Source organism: Tamandua tetradactyla, chromosome 7, assembly GCF_023851605.1.
Source record: "Tamandua tetradactyla isolate mTamTet1 chromosome 7, mTamTet1.pri, whole genome shotgun sequence".
NCBI lineage: Eukaryota > Metazoa > Chordata > Mammalia > Pilosa > Myrmecophagidae > Tamandua > Tamandua tetradactyla.
The window spans coordinates 20,791,039-20,798,860 of NC_135333.1; positions in this window are offsets into that span (position 1 = coordinate 20,791,039).

Here is a 7,822-nt window from a genome sequence, read left to right on the forward strand (position 1 = left end):
CTCAGACGTTGCTTTTGTGACATCAAGGATTACTTTTATTTAGATCATTCCCAGATTTCTATTTTCAGTCCTGACCTTCCCCTGAGAGAGAGTTGTGGAGCTGTGGCTGCCCTCGGAAGCCCTATAAAGTGTCCAAACTTGATGAGGAAATGAGGCCTCCTGCAAATAGCCAAAGAGAAGCTGAGGCCTTGGGAAAAGAGTCCTGTGAGTGAGCTACCTTGGAAGTGCAACCTTTGACCATAACCTCATGAGAGACCCTGAGCCAGAACCACCTAAGCCAGAACCACCAAGCTGGTCCTGGGTTCTTGACCCACAGAAACTGTGAGATAAAAAATAAGCCACTAAGTGGGTCCTCTGTTCTCTAGGCACTGCTGGGTCCTCAGAATTGTAGCCAATAGGCCTAGACATCTAGGCCTCTGCCACAATCAGGTCTCTGGTGACTTGAAAAGCAGCAATGAGGGAACTCAGTGGAATCTTCTCATTGGTGCCAACGGAAAGTCTGTATCTAAAAGAAATTAAACAAAAGGTAAGAATAAGGAATACCACAAATAGCTGCCTTCTGACAAGAGAATAGAGATCAAAGACTGTTAAAGTGTATCCTGGACAGAATCTTGTGTGTTCCTCTAACATTTTCTTTTCTGCCCTCAAACACTGATTTATAATTTTGAACTGGTTAAGGAAAAACTAAATTAAAAAACAAATTATTAGTCATCAGTAAAAAAAAATAATAATAAATAAAAAAAAAATAAGCCACTAAGATTTGAGATTATTTGTTATGTGGCTTGTCTCCCTGGAGAGATTTTGATAGCTCTCCCCACAGGACTTTGTAAACGCCCTTCTCCTTCTGTACAGGATTCTCTTCCCTGGAGTGGCGTCCTCCCCCATGGCGTCAGCACCACCTGTGCACTGATGACATCCAGCCCAGGCATCTTCCCAGAGCTTCTCACCATGTTCTCTCATCCCTTGTCCCCACGGCTCCTGGCGATTTAACCAGAATGTGACATCTTCCCTTCAAATCTTGGACCCACCCTCTCGGAAGCATTCCATCTGTAACATAGGAGCCACTTCTCCACTTTCTCCATATCCATTCACCTCAGCAGACCTAATCTTCTGGATTGCTTGTGGCTTCATCCAATTTGTGACTGCCACCAAGTTCCCATTGTTTGGTCCCATTGTGACCAAAATGGCCTCTGCCTCCTGTCCTGCCTGTCTGCACTCCTCCCCAGGTCACCTGATGAGCTTTTAGGAGCATGAGGTCCCAGAGATCCACTGCTTCAGAATAAAGTGGGGACTGCCTGTCTGGCCCCTGTACCTCTAGTCTCTTCCAAGGCACTCCTCTTTCCTGTTCTAGCCATACTTTCTAATATCCAGTCTCTGAACTTCACCATACTCTGTGCCTCCAGGCCTTTGTATAGGCTGTCCCCCATCCAGCAGCCTCCTCTCCTTCCTGTGTGACATCCACTCCTCCATAAGATCAGCTCTGGCCCCTCACTACCTCCCAGGGTGCCTCATTGTTGTGCTACTGTAGCATCTGTTGTCATCTCTGGGCAGCTCTTGTAAGACTACAGGCACATTGTGGACATGTGGGTTTGCTTCCAGACTACCCCAATAAAGTGCCTATCACAATAAAGTGGGTCACACAATTTTTTTTGGTTCCCGAGTGCATATAAAAGTTATGTTTACACTATACTGTAGACTAAGTGTGCAATATCACCATGTCTAAAAGAAAAGTACAAACCTTATTTAAAAAATACTTTACTGCTAAAAAATGCTAACCATCGTCTGACCCTTCAGCGAGGCGTAATCTTTTAGCCAGTGGAGGGTGTTGTCTTGATGTTGCTGGCTGCTGACTGATCAGAGTGGTGGTTGCTGAAGGTTGGGGTGGCTGCGGCGATTTCATAAAATAAGATAGCAAATGAAGTTTGCCACACTGATTGATTCTTCCTTTCACAAAAGATTTCTCTGTAGCGTGCAATACTGTTTGATGGCATTTTTCCCACAGTAGAGGTTTTTTTCAAAATTGGAGTCAGTCCTCTTAGTTCTATCAACTAAATTGATGTAATATTCTAAATCCTTTGTTGCCATTTCAGCAATGTTCACAGCGTCTTCACTAGGAGTAGATTGCATCTCAGGAAACCACTTTCTTTGCTTATGCATAAGAAGCAACTCCTCATCTGTTCAAGATTGCAGCAATTCAGTCACGTCTCAGGCTCAACTTCTAGTTCTAGATCTCTTGCTATGCCACCACATCTGCAATTACTTCCTCCATTGAAGTCTTGAACCCCTCAAAGTGATATGTTAGGCTTGGAATCAATTTCTTCCAAACTCCTGTCAATGTTGATATTTTGACCTCCTCCCGTGAATCATGAAATGTTCTTTGCGGCAGCTGGAACGATGAATCCTTTCCAGAAAATTTTCAATTTACTTTGCTCAGATCCATCAAAGGAATCACTATCTCTGGCAGCTATAGCCATATAAAATGTATTTCTTAAATAAGGAAACTTGCAAGTTGAAATGACTTCTTAATCCATGGGCTGCAGAATGAATGCTGTGCTGGTAGACATGAAAACAACATTGACCTCACTGTATATCTCTGTCAGAGCTCTTGTGTGACCGGTGCATTGTCAGTGAGCAGTTTTATTTTGAAAGAAGTCTTTTTCTGAGCAGTATTCTTTTTTTAAATTTTGTTACTGTAAACAACAAACAAACATACAAACATTCTTGACATACAAACATTCTATACATGGTATACAATCAATGGCTCATAATATCATCACATAGTTGTGTATTCATCACCATGATCATTTTTTTAACACCTGCAAAATAAAGAAAAAAGAAAAAATGCATACATGCCATACCCCTTACTCCTCCCTCTCACTGACCACTAGTATTTCAATCTACTCAACTTACTTTAACCTTTGTTTCTCCTATTATTTGTTTATTTCTTATCCATATTTTTTACTCATCTTTCCAAACTGTAGATAAAAGGAGCATCAGACACAAGGTTTTTACAATCACACAGTCACATTGCAAAAGCTATATTATTATACAGTCATCTTCAAGAAACATGGCTACTGGAACACAGCTCTATGGTTTCAGGTACTTCCCTTTAGTCACTCTAATACACCATAAACTAAAAAGGTATATCCATATAATACATAAGAATAATCTCCAGGATAACCTCTCAACTCTGAAATCTCTCAGCCACTTACACTTTATTTTGTCTCATTTTTCTCTTCTCCCTTTTGGTTGAGAACATTTTCTCAATCCCTTGATTCTGAGTCCCAGCTCATCCCAGGATTTCTGTCCCATCTTGCCAGGGAGATTTATACCCCTGGGAGTCATGTTCTATGTAGAGAGGGAGGGCAGTGAGTTTGCTTGCCATGTTAGCTGAGAGAGAGAGAGGCCACATCTGAGCAATGAAAGAGGTTCTCTGGGGGTGACTCTTAGGCCTAATTAAATAGACTTAGCCTATCCTCTCCAGGAGTAAGTTTCATAGGGGGCAAAGGGCTGGGCCTATTGATTTGGCTGTCCCCACTGCTTTCGAGAACATCAGGAATTCTCCAAATGGAGAAGTTGAATGCTTCCTCTTTTCTCCCCATTCCCCCAAGGGGACTTTTCAGATACTTTATTCACTGTCCAAATCACTCTGGGATTTATCGGGGCATCACACTGGACAAACATACAAAATCTCATGCCCTATTCAAGGTTCCATGTACTTACTACAGTGTTCAACTAAACTGACTATACAAGTTAAATTAGGAAATGCACTAGTCAAAATATAAACTTTGCACCAAATAAACATTTCTCCCTTTAGTCTCACACAAAAGTTGAAGCTTTAAAATATGAATGACCATCTGTTTTCAATATCCTGGAATACTGACATGCCTTTGTTCTGCCTCATGCATTTGTACATTTAGTCACTATCATTGTACACTCTAGGCATCCTAGATTATACCATCTCACTCATTGTTCTAGTTTGCTAGCTGCCAGAATGCAATATACCAGAAACAGAATGGCTTTTAAAATGGGGAATTTAATGAGTTGCTAGTTTACAGTTCTAAGACTGAGAAAATGTCCCGATTAAAACAAGTCTATAGAAATGTCAATCAAAGGCATCCAGGGAAAGATACCTTGGTACAAGAAGGCCAATGAAGTTCAGGGTCTCTCTCAAGTGAGAAGGCACATGGCAAACACAGTCAGGGCTTCTCTCTCAGCTGGAAAGGCACATGGCGAATATGGCATCATCTGCTAGCTTTCTCTCCTGGCTTCCGTTTTCATGAAGCTCCCCAGGAGGCGTTTTCCTTCTTCATCTCCAAAGGTCACTGGTTGGTGGACTCTCTGCTTCGTGGTGCTGCAGCATTCTCTGCTCTCTCTGAATCCCTCATTCTCCAAAATACTTCCTCTTTTATAGGACTCCAATAAACCAATCAAGACCCACCCAAATGGGTGGAGGCATGTCGTCCCCTAATCCAGTTTAACAACCACTCTTGACTAAATCACATCACCCAGGGAGATGATCTCATTACAGTTTCAAACATACAGCATTGAATAGAGATTATTCTACCTTTATGAAATGGGATTTATATTAAAACATGGCTTTTCTTAGGGGGCATACTTCCTTTCAAACCAGCACACTCATTATCGTCTATCTTTCCTTCTGGTTTCATATGTGCCCCCAGCCCTCCTCCCTCTATCATTCTCACATTCAGCTTCATTCAGTATACTAACATTATTGTGCTACAGTCAGGTAGTATTGTGCTACCCATTTCTGAATTGTTACAATCAGTCCTGTTGCACAATCTGTTTCCTTTCAGCTCCAATTACCCAATCTCTACCCTATTTCTATCTCCTGATAACTGTATTCTTAACTGAAATTCTCCAAGTTCACTCATTAATGTTAGTCATATCAGTGAGACCATACAGTATTTGTCCTTTTGTTTCTGGCTAATTGCATTCAGCATAATGACCTTAAGGCCCATCCATGTTGTTCCATACTTCATAACTTTATTCTGCCTTACAGCTGCATAATATTCCATCGTATATATATACCACAGCTTGTTTAACCACTCATCTGTTGATGAACATTTGGACTGTTTCCATCTCTTGGCAATTGTAAATAATGCTGCTATAAACATTGATGTCCAAATGTCCATTTGTGTCCTTGCCCTCATGTCCTCTGAATAGATACCTAGCAATGGGATTGCCGGATCATATGGCTATTCTATACTTAGCTTCCTGAGGAACTGCCAAACTGCCTTTCACAGTGGTTGTACCATTTGACATTCCCACCAACAGTAGATAAGTGTGCTTCTTTCTCCACATCCTCTCCAGCGCTTGTCATTTTCTGTTTCTTGATACTGGCCATTCTGGTGGGTGTGAGATGATATCTCATTGTGGTTTTGATTTACATTTTCCTAATAACCAGGGAAGTTGAGCATCTTTTCATGTGCCTTTTAGCCATTTGTATTTCCTCTTCTGATAAGTGTCTGTTCATGTTTTTTGCCCATTTTTTAATTGGGTTGTTTGTCTTTTTGTTCTTAAGTTGAATAATCTCTTTATATATTCTGGTTACTAGACCCTTATCTGATATGTGGTTTCCAAATATTGTCTCCCATTGCGTAGGCTGCCTTTTTACTTTTTTGACAAAGTTCTTTCATGCACAAAAGTATTTAATTCTGAGGAGTTCCCATTTATATATTTCTTTCTTCAGTACTGAGCAGTATTCTTAATAGTGATCTTAACATATTCAGTACACTATGTTGTAAACAGCTGTGCTATAATTCAGATTTTGTTTTTCCATTTATAGAGCATGGAAAAAGTAGATTTAACACAATTCTTAAGGGCCCTAGGATTTTCAGAATAGTAAATGAGTAGTGGTTTCAACTTTAAGACACAGCTGCATTAGCCCCTAACAAAAAAGTCAGCCTGTGTCCTTTGAAGCCAAGCATTGACTTCTTCGCTATAGCTATGAGCGTCCTCCATGGCATCTTCTTCCAGCAGAACTGCTGTTTCATCTACACTGAAAATCTCTTGTTTAGTGTAGCCACCTTCAACAATTATCTTGGCTACATTTTCTGGATAATGTGGTGCAGCTTCTCCATCAGTACTTCCTGCTTCATCTCGTACTTTTATGGAAATGGCTTCTTTCTTTAAACCTCATGAACCAACCTATGCTAGCTTCAAACTTTTCTTCTGCAGCTTCCTCACCTCTCTGTCTTCATAGAATTGAAGAGTTAGGGCCTTGCTCTGGATTAGGCTTGGCTTACGGGAATGCTGAGACTGGTTTGATCTTCTCTCCAGACCGCTGAAACTTTCTCCAAATCAGCAATGAGGCTGTTTTGCTTTCTTATCATTCCTGTCTTCAGTGCAGGAACAACTTTTAATTTCCTTCAAGAACATTTCCTTTGTATTGTTAACTATCTGGTGCAAAAGGCCTAGTTTTTGGCCTGTCTCAAGTTTCGACATCCTTCTTCACTAAAATTGATCATTTTTGGTTTTTTATTTAAAGTGAGGGATGTGGGACTCTTCCTTTCCCTTGAACACCTAGAGACTGCTGTAGGGATATTAACTGGACGAATTCCAATATTGTCATGTCTCAGGGAATAGGGAGGCCTGAGGGGAGGGAGAGGTGAGAACGGCTGGTGGGTGGGGCGGTCAGGGCACACTCATTGATCGATTTAGTTCTCCGTCTTTATGGTGGTGGTTCACGGTGCCCCAAAACCATGCCAATAGGAGCATCAAAGATCACTGATCCCAGATCACCACACCAGATATAATAATCAATGAAAAAGTTTGAAATATTGTGGGAATTATCAAAAATGTGTGGTACGGATACAGGAAGTGAGCAAAACTTTTGGAAAAATAACACTGAAGGATTTGCTCGATGCAGGGTTGCCACAAACCTTTCATTTGTAAACAAAACAAAACCAAAACAAACAACAAACAAACAAAACCTGGCAATATCTGTGACAGTAAGAAAGCAAAGTTCAATAAAATGAGGTTTGCCTATAGCTTCAGATCCCTCACCTCCACCGGGCCTACTGAGTCAGCTTCTCTGGGACCGGATCCAGGAGTTGGAATGTTAAAGGGTCTAAGCCCAAGGGGTACCTGGCAGGAGTGTGAAGTGAGGGATTCAGGAGGTTGCTGAAAAATTCATTTGAAAACAAAACTCCCATCATACCATTAAAGTTCTATATAACTTGGCCCATTCCAGATGATTCCTCAGCTTCCTTATTGCCTGATGACAGGGAAGAAAATGATTAGAAAAAGAATGGTAAAAAATATTTTCCTGAGGTCTTTTTTAGGCTTTCCCTGAAAAAACTGAGACTAAGAACAAGCGAACAAAAGGATTTTTCCCCTTTCTCTCAATACACTGAACATAATCATGTTATTTACACAGGGCATATCATAATATTCTAAGCTCCAAACTTAACATATGTAGGTCAATCGAGTCATCATATTTTAATTATTTCCATGCTCCCCCTAAATTTCTGTTTCTTCTCCACCATCCCCCTACCCCCAAACTGCCTTTGTGTTTTCCCCCCAGTCTCAGTACTTCTGAACGTTTTCATATTCAAGAATTCCGGAATGACCCTGAAGGCTTGGGTGATCACTCAGCTGTCATTTCCAGGTCTGTGCACAAGAAGGACCGCCGTCCTACCCTGATGGAAACCTCTTACGGCTTCGCCATCCTCACGGAGGGTCCTCCCCCTGGAAGGCTCTCTGTCCCTCGTCCCGGTCCGGCCTGCCAGCCCTGCCAGCCCTCCACTCAGCATCCTGGTCTCCTAGCTATCCATTCTTCCCCTCTGTCGCTTCTTCA